The sequence below is a fragment of the Triticum aestivum genome, chromosome 4B, assembly GCF_018294505.1.
Source record: "Triticum aestivum cultivar Chinese Spring chromosome 4B, IWGSC CS RefSeq v2.1, whole genome shotgun sequence".
Lineage (NCBI taxonomy): Eukaryota > Viridiplantae > Streptophyta > Magnoliopsida > Poales > Poaceae > Triticum > Triticum aestivum.
The window spans coordinates 476,009,416-476,026,058 of NC_057804.1; positions in this window are offsets into that span (position 1 = coordinate 476,009,416).

Genomic DNA, 16,643 nt, shown 5'->3' on the forward strand with positions numbered 1-16,643 from the left:
CTTAATGAGTGCTCCCAATCATAAAAGATGTCCAAGATAATATATTTTCATGTGAAAACCTCTCTTTATTTATTACTTCCTATTAATTGCAACGATGACCAAAACTAATTTTGTCAACTCTCAACAACTTTTATGCCTCATACTTTTTATGTGTGAAGTCATTACTATCCATAAGATCAATATGAACTCTTTTATTATTTTTATTCTTTCTACTCCCTCAAGATCATAGCAAGATAGCAAAGCCCTTGACTCAACACTAATCTTAATTATAGATAGCTCACGGACTCGATTACATAAAGAGATCACAAAGAAAAACTCAAAACTAATTGATACTAACTAGATCAAGATACTAATAAAAGGATTGAACTAAATAAAACGGTAAAGATAGGAGTGTGATGGTGATATGATACAGGGGCACCTCCCCCAAGCTTGGCAGTAGCCAAGGGGAGTGCCCATACCCATGTGATTATGTATTCGGAGGTGATGGAGGTGGTGATGATGATGGTGGATAATCGCACATCGGACGTAAAAGCTCCTCCAACTTGCGGATGATACCCTTAAGCCCTACAATATGATCCTTCAACAAAATATTTTCCTGTGTGAGATACTTGTTTTGTATGCGAGCTAACTCAATCATCTTGGAAGATTCAATCTCAGTTGGGGTGAAGAGGTTAGGGAGAGGTGGAGGGATGTCTTCTTCTTTCACTGCCGGAGCTTGATCCTCCATGGCCTTTTTGATTCCTTCATCCTTGTTGATCTCCTCCGGTTCTTCTCTTTTCAGCTCTATCTTCAATAGCCAAGCATACTTGTCTTCATTTTTGAAGGAGGGCGACGTCATGGTGCTCTAGATCTGTCAAAAAGACAGCTCAAAACGAAAACAGAGGATATTTGCGTGATACAGTGGTCAAAGCCTTTGGGAGATTATATAATGAATTTTTATCGACCAAAATACGTAATGTGCAAGAAAACGGAGTCCGGGAGGCACACGAGGTGGCCACAAGACAGGGGGCACGCCCAGGAAGGGTGGGCGCGCCGTCCACCCTCGTGGAGGCCTCGTGTCCTTCCCGGACTACTTCTTTCTTTCCAAAATTCTTAAATATTCCAAAATGGATAAAAATTACCATTAGAATTGTTTTGGAGTCGGTTTACTTACCATACCACATGCCTATTCCTTTTCGGAGCCTGGAACGTTCTGGGAAGTGTCCCTTATGTATTCCTACGGGGTTATGGTCTCAACAATATTAGTTTCAACATTGATAGGGTTACCTGAGATATAATGTTTAATTCTTTGACCGTTCACCACCCTCGAACTTGTGCCTTCAAAGTTGTTGATTTTTATGGCACCAGAATGATAGACCTCCTCGATAATGTAAGGACCTTCCCATTTAGAGAGAAGTTTTCCTGCAAAAAATCTTAAACGAGAGTTGAATAATAACACATAATCACCTACATTAAACTCGCGCTTTTGTATCCTTTTATCATGCCAGCGTTTGACTTTTTATTTGAATAGTTTGGCATTCTCATAGGCTTGGGTTCTCCATTCATCAAGTGAGCTAATATCAAATAACTCTTCTCACCTGCAAGTTTGAAGTCATAGTTGAGCTATTTAATAGCCCAATATGCTTTATGTTCAAGTTCAAGAGGTAAGTGACATGCTTTTCCATAAACCATCTTATACGGAGACATACCCATAGGATTTTTGTATGCAGTTCTATAGGCCCATAATGCATCATCAAGTTTTTTGGACCAATTCTTTCTAGATCTATTGATAGTCTTTTGCAAAATTAACTTGAGCTCTCTACTGCTCAACTCTACTTGACCACTAGACTGCGGGTGATAAGGAGATGTGATTCTATGATTAACATCATACTTAGCAAGCATCTTACTCAAAGCACCATGAATAAAATGTGAACCACCATCAGTCATAAGATATCTAGGGACACCAAACCTCGGAAAAATAACTTCTTTAAGCATCTTAATAGAGGTGTTATGATCAGCACTACTAGTTGGAATAGCTTCTACCCACTTAGTAACGTAACCAACAGTAACTAAAATATGTGTATAACCATTAGAGGCAGGAAAAGGTCCCATATAATCAAAGCCCCAAACATCAAACGGTTAAATAACAAGAGAATAATTCATAGGCATTTCTTGACATCTACTAATATTACCAATTCTTTGACATTCATCACAAGACAAGACAAACTTACGCGCATCTTTGAAGAGAGTAGGAAAATAAAAACCGGATTGCAATACCTTATGTGCAGTTCTATCTCCAGCGTGGTGTCCTCCATATGATTCAGAGTGAAACTTGCGTAGGATATGTTCCTGTTCATGCTCAGGTACACAACGTCTAATAACACCATCTACTCCTTCTTTATAAAGGTGTGGGTCATCCCAGAAGTAATGTCTTAAATCATAAACGAACTTTTTCTTTTGCTGGTATGTGAAACTAGGTGGTATAAATTTAGCGACAATGTAATTAGCATAATCAGCATACCAAGGAGCAGTACGAGAAGCATTAATGACCACTAATTGTTCGTCAGGAAAACTATCATCAATACACAGTGGGTCATCAAGAACATTCTCTAACCTAGACAAGTTATCTGCAACGGGGTTCTCAGCTCCCTTTCTATCAATAATATGCAAGTCAAATTCTTGGAGCAAGAGAACCCATCTAATGAGTCTAGGCTTAGCATCTTTCTTTTCCATAAGATATTTAATAGCAGCATGATCAATGTGAATAGTAACTTTGGAATCAACAATATAAGGTCTAAACTTTTCACAAGCAAACACAACTGCTAAGAAGTCTTTTTCAGTAGTAGCATAATTTCTCTAGGCAGTATCAAGAGTCTCAAGGCGCCTCCTTGTACTACCGATATACACTGATGTTCATCACTAGCAGAAGGTGTATCTGGGAGACTTGGGACGATTTCCAGTATGAGGCGTACCGTATGAGGTGTCACAGGGCCCATCTCGCCATCGCAACATGGCATACAATGATACTATCATGGTATTTTCTTCTATTTATTTTGTGTGTTTCATCAACTAGTGCCACTATAATGTAATCAAGCTTTTTCATTATCTGTGCAAATAGGGTTATTCAGCTGCATTTTGGTGGAACTGCACAAATGTACGTATGGAACCAGCATATATGCAGAGTGCGAGGTGTGCCAAGTAAAAATTACCGACACCAACCATGCTCCATGCATGCATTGGCATCCACCACCACCAGTGGGATGTGTGGCACTCTTTGTGGACAGATCACTCTCGGCAAAAAAATCCTCTAACCAAATACTAGTAGCTCATATTGGCAGTTTTCTAGGGAGTACTCTTTTCTGAAGTAAGCACCAATCTATTTTTCTTTATTTGTACACTGTGTCACAACTTTGACCCAAAGGTCCAGAGCTATTTTAGGGTGATTGGCGTAGTACTCATATACTGATTGTAAGCATGATTTTCATTAGCTGTCACACTGATTGTAAGCATGAGCAGGTGGAAGATTAGGTTAGTGCGACGCTTACCTTAAACCCTACCGCCGCCGTTGAAACGAGGTGAGCGTCGAGGGAACCGTGGAGAACGGAGGGGAAGCGACATCGTGCCATCCGACCTCCTCTTGTGGTGGGAGAACGAATACTCATGTGGCTCCGACTGGCTCTGCACCCTCACGAATGGCACACCACACTCGATGGATTTGTTATCCTCTGGGTGCTCGACCTTTGACCTATACACCCACCACCTCCGCCTGACTGTTATCTCGGGAGAATCTGTCTGCTCCATCGCCCAGAGGAGATACTCGATGAACTCGGAGGACCGCGACGTGACTTCCGCCGAGGAGTACATGTACATCGCTGCCCTCATCACCGTCGTCTCGCTCTTTCGCATACAATTCCACATGGCCCTCACCGTCCTCGAAATCTCCCACTCATTGTCAAACCAAGTAAGGATCTCCTTCAACCTGGCTAATTATGACTGGTCGCCGCCGGCGATCTGCCTAATTCGCTGCTGCATCCTCTCCATAGATGTCCTTCTGAGTGGTCCAGTGCTAGCTTTGGAAGATGGGAGGAGAGACAATGATCTTGCAATAGAGAAGAGGGAGAGGCGAGATGGTGGTTTTGGAATGGAGATGATGGAGAGGAGAGGAGGTGGTTTTGCAATGGAGAAGAGGGAGAGGCGAGACGGTGGTTTTGTAATGGAGATGATGGAGAGGAGAGGGGGTGGTTTTGCAATGGAGAAGAGGGAGAGGAGCGTGCGGCAGCGATTTAGGATTGGACGAGAGGGCCGATGCGCTGTGACTAGATCAAAATCAAAATCAATTTACCCTTCAATTAAGAAAGCGACCCCACATTAACTAGTCTCCCTTTTATTCTGGGTCATAATTGACCATGATTTTCGCAAATAAAATATATGATATACGTTGCAAAAATAATATAATTTGAAAGTATATTCAGATACGAACCAAACGATACAATTTTTTGTGACATGCATTCACATTTTGCTTATCAAATACAGTATGTGGTCAAACTTTGACCCAAAATGCGCAAAACAAAAAAATAGTTCCAAGACCAGCGCCGCTCTTTCGCTCTTCTCCTCTTAAACCACCGCCTCTCCTCTCATGTTCCAATCTAAATCCAGCGTCCGCTCCTCTCCTCTTCCATTTCAAAACCACCGCCCCTTCTCTCTTGTTCCAATCCAAAACCAGCATCGCTCCTCTCCTGTTCTAATCCAAAGCCAGCACTGCTCCTCCCCTCTTCCATTCAAAAACCACCACCAGCGAGTGAAGGTGTTGTGGAGAAGTAGACCGATGGAGGAGTACAACCGATACGTGAGGATCGCAGACGGCAACCTTGTGAAGCTAGCTAGGATGTTGGAGATACAGTCTTGGTTTGACAACAAGGACCAACTAGCGGCGACGGCGACATCCATAGCCAAATATCTGCAATAGAGCGAAAAGGCGGCGATACTCCCGGAGGGAGTCATGCGGGAGTACATAGAGCTGCTCCTTTGGGCCATGGAGCAAACAGATTCACCGAATCCAATCGTGAGGGAGCGGTGGTGGGAGTATCGATCCCAGATGGAGCATCCACCAGAGATTGAAGAATCGAGCATCTACACGGTGTCGTTTGTGAGGGTGTCGTGCCAGAGCAAGCCGGCGGAGTCATCGTTAACCGAACCAAACTGCAAGAGGAGAAAAGCAGTTGGCCCGATCACGCTTCCCCGCCATCCTCTCCCTCGCCGTTCACATCGTCTCACAGGGCGGCTATCTGCCGCCGAGGAATAGGAGGGGACTGCCCCCCCAGCCCAATAGTCGAGCAGGTTGTGAATTGTCAGGAGGAGCTTAGGGTTGTAAGTATTTGCAGGTTGTGAATTGTGTTTTGTGTTGTGTATTTTGAGAGTACTTTCATATATGAATGTCTTTTGAATTTCAGATTTACAGTATTGAGCATATGAAGTATTTTATGAATTCTAGAGATCTATTTTTAGCAAGTGCAGACAATGTGATTCTCAGAGAAGAAACTGCAAGTTTCAGTTTCAGATAAGGAACTGCAAGGTTTCGGATAATAAACTTCAACTTTCAGAGGCAGAGCATTTATATTAACACGGCCTTTTCAAACAGGGTTAACATCATGTTGGAAGTTTTATTCATGGTCGAAAATGGAACTACCAGCCAGTTAACATCATGCTGATCAACATTCATGCATATCACATCTTCATATGATGCACATTCAAAAAGATATGCTATTTTCAAAATGCCCACACAATGTCGAGTGTGCGAAACAGAGAGAAAATGAGGGATGAAATTTTGGCAAGTGTTGGACGTGGTGTGCGTAGATGACAATGGGGACCCACATGTCAATAAAGGCAAAGGAAAAAAAATGGAGATATTTTCGCTACACAGGTGGAATCGAACCCGGACGGATCAACTGTCGGGTAGTGTCACTTGGCCACTAGGCTAGTTCAATAGTTTCGTTACTAATAAGGCACTTCCTCAGGTGGTCGGATCCCCTCCTGCGCCTTTGTGTGCTCGCCGCTGTCTACCGTTGTGAACATGCTGAACAAACGAGAGGAATTTGGAGAGGACTGTACGTGGAGAGGCGGACAGTCGGGACCCACCAGGTCTATGGCCGTATGCAAGCAAGTGCCTCATCAGAAAAATACTTCCTCCTAATGCTATATTGACATTGGGGCCCACGGGTTTGTCAACATAGTTACATTTTTTTAGGTTCTTCAACGTAGTTACTATAAGAGATAAATTCACAACGAAGCGGGGGAGCTGGCAGGTATCATTTATTATCACTGGGGCAACAAGTATCAGCTGGGTTTTGGGCTGCCCCGTCTAGGCTTTCTTTTTTAACATGCGCAACCCACGACCTCGGATGGGAGGTCCGTAGGCCGGTCGATACAAACAGGCCTATGGACCTCCCATCCGAGGTTTTATTTTTCCTAAAACATCAGCAGCCCAATTTATGTATTTTTTTGAAGAAAACGCAGAGGTCTGTTCTATTTTTCTATATAAGAATAGGAACGCCTGGTCCAACTTATGTTTCCCTTCTAACTATATTATATATATTTAAATTATTTTACATGTTATTATATTTTTTATTATCATCATATATTTAACAGATACTTACATATGTAAGAAAACAATATCCCACGTCTTATTAACTTATAAAAATAATTTCTTAACAATAAAATCCTGGATTTTTTTAGCACGAAAATCCTAGTGATTGTGTACAAAAGCTTGGTAAGATTTAAGGACGAATGTAATAATAAATCACTTATTATTTAAATATATTTATAACAAAATGCTCAGCCCCTGTTTATTTTTTGATAACATTGCTGGCCCAACCCAACATTATAATTAGAATCAGCCCAGCAAAATCGTGTATTTCGAGAAAGTTCAAATGGCCTGTAATTTTTTAGGAAAAAAATAAATGGGTTGCATGGACGCTACATTATTTGTTCACCCAGCCTGTAATTCAAAAAAAAAGATCAAATTGACTATAAATTCTACCCCACAAAAAACATTGTAAATTCTAAAAAAATGGGTATAATACGTGCCATATTTTTGGAGGCTGAAATGTGGGCCAATAGGTCGAAGCTAACGGAAGTTGTTGTCAACTTAGTCAACAAATGATTCTGACATCGTTAGCCGTTGGATTTACATCCAATGACCGGCATCCATCTTCAATCTCTCGTCTTCTTCCTCCAGCGCCGCCGGGACCACCTCCCGCCTCCTGCTGCTAGCAGCTCTGCTTAGCACGCTTCACTGTGAAGCGCTACTCCACCATTGGCCAGGCCATCCCTCCACCCCTCCACACCTCCTGTTCTTCTCCACCGACTGTCGAACCACACCGCACCAGAACCAGTTAACCCTCATACACCTCTCCGTCTGCAACTCTACTCATGTGTCTTCCCATCTCCGGCTCATTGCTGTCCGGGGCCTCACCGTCGTCCACCACTTTGGATGCACTCGGCGTGGCATGGTCAATGTGGTCAACGAACAACACCATCTAAAGTAGACTGTGCGTGGAGAGACTGACAGCTGGGTCCACAGCTGCACGCAAAGAAATGCCTCCTTATTACGCGCAAAATAATGATTCCTCCACCTGACAGCTGGAACCCACCAGAAGGGCCTCTGTAGTTCACGAAAAAAATGTTCCCCTCGCTGACAGGTCGGACCCACCAGCTATATCTTTGCACGCAAGGAAGTGCCTCCTTATTATGCACAAAAAAATGAATACCCCCTGCTAGCTGGGACCCACCATAGTGGGAGGCTGACTTGTGGGCCAACTAAGTTGACGGGGATGGAGGGCTTTGTCCACTTAGTCAATATGAATGATTCTAGCTCTAGTGACCGTACGATGTCCATCCAATGGCCATAGTGCTTCTTCAACCTCTGGTCTTCTTGCTCCAGCCGCCCAAACCACCGATGGTCGTGTCGCGTGCTCCTGCCTCCCGTGGCCGGCTGTGATGCTGCGGAGGCCTCACCGCCCCCTACTACTCCCACCGCTGGCCAGGCCATCCCTCTACTCACCCACAACACTTGTTATTTTGCGGCGACGGCAACCTCACACCTGTCAGGACCCCGACTCGATGTCACATCGATCTAGCTGGTAACACCTCATATCACCTTGCGGCCTCACGCACGGTATCCCCACGGGTGTCGTCTTACCTTTTCCCAGGACCGTTTGCGCCTTTTGGCTCACGTATATGATAGTGTCGCTAGCATCCATATGATAAAGAGCCCGGGCTGACATGACTAGTCGTAAACCCAAAGTGGCACAGACTTACAGGGACAGGCATCCATGACCCAGCTTCGAACGTGTCGGTCATCAGCAAGTGGGTCCGGGCTGTAGCACTGGGCTAGCAGGACTCCGGTAAACCGGGCTGTAGCGGGCTAACAGGACTCCGGTACTCAAAGCGTGACATTTCCCCGAAGGGACAGACACAGGAACGAAGAAGGACACATGCCGGCCAGCCTAAGTGTTCCAGAGCAGTAGCAAGCTACCATGGCTCAGCGGTAACACTAGGAGACATTTCCCGGTAAGAGAGGCTACTAAAGATAAACAACTAGATAGTCAGATCCCACACATACCAAGCGTTTCAATCATACACACAATATGCTCGATATGTGCAAATACAACGAAGCATCACAACATGACTCTATGACACAAGTACTTTATTTTAAGGCTCAGTGAGCCATACATAACATACACAAAGGTACGGGTCTCACGACCCCACATACAAGTCATACAGTCATACAAACCAGCAGCGGAAGTAACTTGTCTGAGTACAGACAACTAGTAAAATAAAAGAGGCTTGGAAAGCCTAGCTATACTACGTGGTCCTTCACAAGCTCAGGGTCACCACCTGGGTCTTTAGCCTACTCGTTGATGTCAACGTCTACATAGAACCCATCAGAAGGGGTTGCAGCGTCTTCTGTAAAAATGTAGATTATAGCAACATGAGTACAAAGGTACTCAGCAAGACTTACATCAGATCCTACATACATGCATAGTATCAAGAAGGGTTGGTGGAGTTATTGCAGCAAGCCAGCTTTGACTCTTGGCTAGGCTATCCTACGATACTTCAACTTGAAATAGTTTTGCGCACACGAGTCCACTATTCACCACTTCAATACACTACCGAGGATTCACCTCCGTCCTCCTACGGAGGAGCCATCCTCGGCACTCACACTTATCTTGAGGCTTTTAGTAGTTTCCATTTACTTGTCTATGAACTGTATAGGCAACCAAGTAGTCCTTTACCGCGGACGCGGCTATTCGAATAGATCATGTTAACCCTGCAGGGGGTACTTCTTCATACACGCTCTCACCACTTACCGTCGTTTACACGACATGTACTCGGCAACCTTCAAGCGGAAGCCCAACATGGGTGTCGGCCACGACCTACCTAATCACCTAAGCCTCCAGTCCAGGTTTATCGCCTATTCAGGTTCCATCCGCAGGGAGTCCGGCCGAGGTTTCCCATACGGCCCCAAACGATGTGAACAGGGTTCCCGAGATACCTAACGGGTATTCGGTACACCCGGCCACGTACCTACCGCATCACAGCCCACCCCTACGGTCAGCGCTGTCCACGGCCTCCAGTAGGCTACAAACACCAGAAACTACTTGCAACTCCTGGACGGAGAACTAGGGTGAATAAGAAGTCGAGAGGGTCCATTGGTTTCGGGCCCAATGCATGGTAGTAGCTGATTCTTAAATCACACATACAGATCTCAGTGCTTAAGGTCGGCTTCAATGAAACAACCCACCATGTACTCCTACATGGCCTCTCATCGATACCTTTACCAAATCGTGTTCACCACACCACTCTCATTACCGACATAATCATTTCACTCTAGCCCATCACCCAGATGAACCAGACCTGACACGACTCTAAGCATAGCAGGCATAGCAAGGTAGGAACAACACATACATATGGCTCAATCAACTCCTACACATGATAGTGGGTTTCATCTAGTTACTGTGGCAATGACAGGTCATGCAGAGGAAATGGGTTCAACTACCGTAGCACACAGCAGTTTGAATCGCGTTGTCTTAATGCAGTAAAAGAGAGCAGGAGCGAGAACATGGGATTGTATCGATATGATCAAATGGTTGGTTGCTTGCCTGATGGTTCGATGCACGGATACGGTTCTTCGTTAGGGTAATCACGGTACTCCTCGGGGACAGAACCTGTCGCAAGGGCATCGGTACACAAGCATCACCAAACAATGTGCAACAATATGATGCATGCATGAAACATGGCAATATGAGTGTATTGGGCTAATGCAACTAAAGCCAGAAGGGTTTGAACAAATTTGAATCAAAGATTCAAATTTCAAATTCAAATATGGCCTTTTAAAGTGCTTTTCCTTGTTCTGCTTGAATCATCAATTTAACTTGTTTGATCATGCATGAAAATAGTACAAATGGATAGATTGGATTTTTCTGATCATTTTTCATATATAATTTGTCCAATTTGGAGTTACAGAATAAAAGTTATGAATTTTGGAAGTTTAATTAATATTCTGGAATTTCCTGATTTAATTTAAATCCAGAAAATCAATTACTGCGTCAGCCTGACGTCAGTGTGACGTCAGCAGGTCAACTGCGGCTGGCTGAAGTCAAACCTGACGTGTGGGGGCCACACGTCAGTGACAGGGGGGGTTAAACAGATTTAAATTAATTCTAATTACTAATTAGTGGCGCTGGGGCCCACTGTCAGTGTCAGGGGGGGTTGACTAACAGTAGTTAGCGCTAACCTAACCATCTGGCCGACAGGGCCCACGCGTCAGTGACCCTGGGGGGGTCAAACCCCAGGTCAGACAAGTCAAACCCCACCGGCGACATGACACTGGCGAGATCCGAGACGGCGGCGAGAGTGCTTTTTGCCATTCCGGCGACCAAATGGACGGCGGAAGGCATCTACGTGTTGCTGAGGTTGAGCCGCGTCTATTGGTGGTGGTGGTTGGGCTCGGGGTGGCCGGAGTTGACGGCGGCGAGCTCGGCTGCGGCGGCCGGAGTTCGGGTGCGGTCGGGATCAGTGTTGCAGGGGGTTTGGGGAGGCGTTGGTGCGTTCTACGTGCTCCTGGTGATGTGTGGAGCACGATGGTGTGCTCGGTTGGGCGCTACGGCGACCGTGGCCACGACGGCGACATCGCCGGCGGCGTGGAGCTCTCGGTCGAGGTGGAGCTAGGGCCTAGAGGTCGGGAGAGACCAGGGAAGAAGGGGGAAACGCTCCGGGGGCTCACCGCGGTTGCAGTGGGCGTCGAAGCGGGCTCGGGGACGCGCCGGAGACGACGAATTTGACGGCGACGGTGGTTGGAGTCCGAAGAGGGGAACGGCGACGTGGCGGCGATGCAGGGCTTCCGGAGACCCGTGGAGCGGTGGGGAGGAAGAGGGAGTTGTGGCGGAGCTTCTGAGCTAGTCGGGGGAGCGAGGGGTGGTCGGAGACGACTGCTACGGCGAACGGTGGCGACGGTGGTGTTCGGCCGTGTGAGAGAGAGAGCGAGGGAGAGGAAGGAGAGAGCCGGGGAGAGTGAGAGAGAGCAGGGGGGATTGGGACGGCTGCGGGCGTCGTCCACGCGGCCAGGAGGGCGTCGGCAAGCAGGAGGTGGCCGCGCGGCCGCGCGCGCGCGAGCACGCAGCAGCTTCGGGGCGAGGGGAGGAAGACGACGGGGAGCTACAGTGCTGGGCTGGGTCGGTTGCTGGCTGGGCCGGCCAGCTGGCTGGGCCGCACAGGGAAGTCTTCCCCTTTCTTTTCTGTTTTCTGTTTTTATTTAATATATCTGCAACTTTGTTGAATTAAGTAAAATACCTAGGCAACTTCAAAAATCACCAAACTATTCCTGGCCCAGAGTTGGATTATTTCCAACATGAAACATTTTAGTTTGGAGATATTTGAGCATTTAAATATTTTATATTATTTTAAATGCTCAAATTCAAATATTTATGATTTAATTCAAAAACCCTAGGATGGCCTAGGAAAATGTGCACCATTTTTGGCAGAGGTTCTGAACCAAGACAAAAATGATGGGCATTTTAGAAGGGCATTTCAGGTTCATTGAAAAATTATTTTAGTAGCCCTAGTTGGTTTCAGAGGGGACTGGGGGTTCTGTCATCCCCATTTCAAGTTTCTGATGAATGAGTAAACATGATGCAACACTCTAATGCATGACTAGCTAGGGTGTGACAACTCACCCCCACTCAAAAGAATCTCGTCCCGAGATTTGGGTTCCTCCGGGAAGAAGGCGGGATAATCGAGTCGAAGACGATCCTCCCTTTCCCAAGTTGCTTCATCTTCAGAATGGTGCGACCATTGAACTTTGAGAAACTTGATGTTATGACGTCGGGTGGTACGCTCGGCCTGATCGAGGATACGAATGGGGTACTCTCGATATGTAAGATCATCTTGGAGATCAAGCGTTTCGTGGTCCACTTCACGGATAGGATCCGAGAAGCAACGCCTGAGTTGAGAAACGTGGAAGACATCGTGAACTCTGGAGAGATGCGGAGGTAGTTCCAACTGGTAGGCAACTTCTCCTCTTTTGGCAAGAATGCGAAAAGGTCCAATGTAACGAGGAGCCAATTTGCCTTTGATACCGAAACGATGGGTTCCCTTCAGAGGGGTGACCCGAAGATAAGCCTTCTCGTCAACCTCGAAAGTCATAGCCTTATGTTTTCGGTCATATTGACTCTTTTGACGAGATTGGGCTGTTTTCAACTTTTCACGAACGATACGAACTTGATCTTCTGCTTCCTGAATCATATCCGGGCCAAAGAATTGTCTTTCCCCGGTCTCTGACCAGTTAAGGGGTGTTCGACATCGTCGTCCATAGAGAACTTCAAAAGGGGCTTTACCCAAGCTAGATTGATAGCTGTTGTTGTAAGCGAATTCGGCAAATGGAAGGCACTTCTCCCAGTCCATTCCGAAAGAGATAACAGAGGCTCGAAGCATGTCTTCTAGAATTTGGTTGACGCGTTCCACTTGACCACTTGACTGAGGGTGGAAAGCGGTGCTAAAGGAGAGACGGGTTCCCATAGCATTTTGGAAACTTTCCCAAAATCGAGAGGTGAAGAGACTTCCTCGATCCGAATTGATTTCCAAAGGAACACCATGGAGGGACACTATTCGGGAGATGTATAAGTCTGCCAGCTGACTAGCGGTTATACTCTCACGAACAGGTAAGAAATGAGCTACTTTGGAAAGACGATCGACCACGACGAAAATAGCATTATTCCCTCTCTTGGTCCTGGGAAAACCGGTAATAAAATCCATACTAATTTTATCCCATTTCCATTCAGGAATAGCTAAGGGTTGAAGGGTGCCAGCAGGCCGTTGATGCTCTGCTTTTACACGACGACAGACGTCGCAATTAGCAATATACTGAGCGATTTCTCTCTTGATCCTAGTCCACCAGAACCTCTGGCGTAGGTCCTGATACATCTTAGTACTACCGGGATGAATGGTGAGAGGAGATTCATGAGCTTCCTTAAGGATCAACCGCCTCAGGTTGCGCACCTTGGGAACCACTAGTCGATCCCCGAAGTATACGACTCCTTGATCATTAACGGAGAAACAATTCGCAATTCCTTTCTGAATGTTTCTCTTGATGCGGGAGATTCCCGGATCTACCTTCTGTGCTTTGATAATTTGATCCATAAGGGTAGGTTTTGCCACCAAGGTGGAGAGAAAACCTTGAGGTACAATGTGAAGGTTAAGCTTCCGAAATTCCTCATGGAGAAGCGGTTGACTTTGTTGTAACATCAGGTTGTTACAATAAGATTTACGACTTAGCGCATCAGCCATGACGTTGGCTTTCCCTGGGGTGTAGGTTATTCCTAAGTCGAAGTCTGTGATCAATTCAACCCAACGTCTTTGCCTGAGATTCAGATCCGGTTGGGTGAGGATGTACTTCAGACTTTGGTGATCAGTGAATATTTCGCAACGATTACCGAGGAGGTAATGTCGCCAGGTCTTAAGTGCATAGACTACGGCTGCAAGTTCTAGATCATGAGTAGGATAATTCTCCTCATGTGGGTGCAATTGCCGTGAAGCGTAAGCAATTACGTGTCGATCTTGCATGAGAATGCAACCTAGTCCTTGTCGCGAGGCGTCGCAGTAGATAACAAAGTCCTTGGAGAAGTCTGGCGGTACTAGCACGGGAGCAGAGGTCAGGCGTCTTTTCAGTTCCTGAAAGCTGTGCTCACATTGTGGAGTCCATTCGAACTTCTTATCTTTCTTGAGGAGTTCGGTTAGAGGTTTAGCAACTTTGGAGAAGTTCTCGACAAAGCGACGAGAATAGCTCGCTAAGCCTAGAAAACTCCGAACTTGCTTGACCGATTCGGGTGGAGTCCAATCAAGGATGGCTTGAACTCGCTCAGGGTTAACAGCAATACCTTTACCCGATATTACATGACCCAGATAGGTCACTTCTGACAACCAGAATTCACATTTTGAAAATTTGGCATAAAGGCGATGCTCTCGAAGTTTCTTCAACACTAGCCTTAGATGTTCGGCATGTTCTTCCTTGTTCTTGGAGTAGATGAGTATATCATCGAGATAAACTACGACGAATTTATCCAAATACTCCATGAAGATTGAGTTCATTAACCGAGAAAAGGTGGCTGGAGCGTTGGTTAAACCGAAGGACATGACGGTGTACTCGTATTGGCCATAACGAGTAACAAAGGCCGTTTTAGGAATGTCCCCGTTTCTGATTTTGATTTGATGGTAGCCCAACCTCAAATCCATCTTGGAGAAGACTGAGGATCCAGCAAGCTGATCATACAGATCATTGATCCTGGGAAGTGGATATTTGTTCTTGATTGTGACCAAATTGACAGGTCGGTAATCTACAACCATCCGGTCCGTACCATCTTTCTTCTTGACGAATAGGACGGGGCAAGCCCACGGAGATGAGCTAGGTCGGATGAAACCCTTTTTCAAGGATTCATCGAGTTGTTTCTTAAGCTCGGCTAGTTCTAGGGGTGCCATCTTGTAGGGTCTTCTAGCAATCGGAACGGTTCCTGGAATGAGGTCTATTACGAACTCAACATCCCTGTCAGGTGGAACACCTGGCAATTCCTCTGGAAAGACATCCGGGAAGTCACGGACTACCGGAACGTCCTCAAGGTCTGGCAAAGGGCTGGCGTTAAGAGAATATAATTGTCGCTTGGCTATTCGGGTCAAGACATTGACTATCTTTCCCGAAGGATGGGTGAGTTGAACAGTCCTAGAGAAGCAATCAATTTTGGCTTGATGAGCTGACATCCAGTCCATACCCAAAATGATATTAATATCCGAAGATTTAAGGGCTATCAAAGACGCAAGGAAAACAAGTCTGTCGACTTGGATCTCATTTCCATAACTTACCCTAGAGGTCTGCCATCTAGACCCAGGGGTAGAGATTTCCATAGTGGATGGCAAGTCACAGAATGCAACGTTATGCAAACGAGCATAATTTTCAGATATAAAAGAATGAGAGGCTCCTATATCGAAAAGAACAGATGCCGGGTGGCAATTAACAAGAAGCGTACCGAGAACGACGTTGGGGTCCTCTTGAGCTTCTTCGGCAGAGATACAGTTGACATGGCCACGTGAAGCGGTGACCGGTTTGGCATGGAACACCTTCCCTGTCGGCTTGCCACGGCCAACAGCTTTAGCAGATTGATTGGGGTTGGTCTGGGGACACTCACGCATATAGTGACCAGATTCCCCACACTTGAAACAAGTCACGGAACTGGTACGTGGAGGAGCATTATTGGATGGACCCCCATAGGGCTTGGTTGGTGCAGACTGTTGAACAGGGCGAGGCGCCTGGAAGGATGGCCTCGGTGTGAACCTGTGTGGCAGGGCGGTGTTGGGCACCCACACGCGGCGCTTCTGAGGACCAGCACCGGATGAGGAACCCATGTCACGTCCATGCTTGCGTGTTGCGTCATAGTCAGTCTGACCAGTTTTAGCACTGATGGCTTTGTTGACAAGTTTCGAAAAAGATGTGCACTCATGCAGACGGAGGTCGCGGCGAAGCTCAGGACTAAGGCCCTTACGGAACCTTGCTTGCTTCTTGGCGTCAGTAGACACTTCCTCAGTTGCATATCGGGCGAGATTACCAAACTCTCTGCTATAGACGTCCACAGAAAGTCGGCCTTGGGTGAAACTGCAAAATTCTTCACGTTTACGGTCCATGAGACCCTCCGGAATGTGATGTTCACGGAAAGCCTCGCTGAACTCAGCCCAAGTAGTGACATGGCCTGCTGGGCGCATGGCTCCATAATTCTCCCACCATAGACTGGCGGGGCCTTCAAGATGATATGCAGCAAAGGTGACCTTGTCAGCCTCCGCTACCAGCGCGGAACGCAGTTTGTGAGAGATACTGCGAAGCCAGTCATCAGCATCGAGAGGCTCGACGGAGTGGTGAAACGTGGGTGGATGCAATTTGATAAAATCAGTGAGTGACACCACGTTAGCCCTCTAATGGTGTGCTGTATTCTGTTCAATACGCTCCAACAAACGGTTGGTCTCCCGCTTGTTTCTCTCAGCTTCCATCATAACCTCGGCTAGTGAAGGGGGATGGGGCAGATTTGCATCCCTGGCTTCACTGCCTTCGGCCTGCTCTTGGGAAGCAG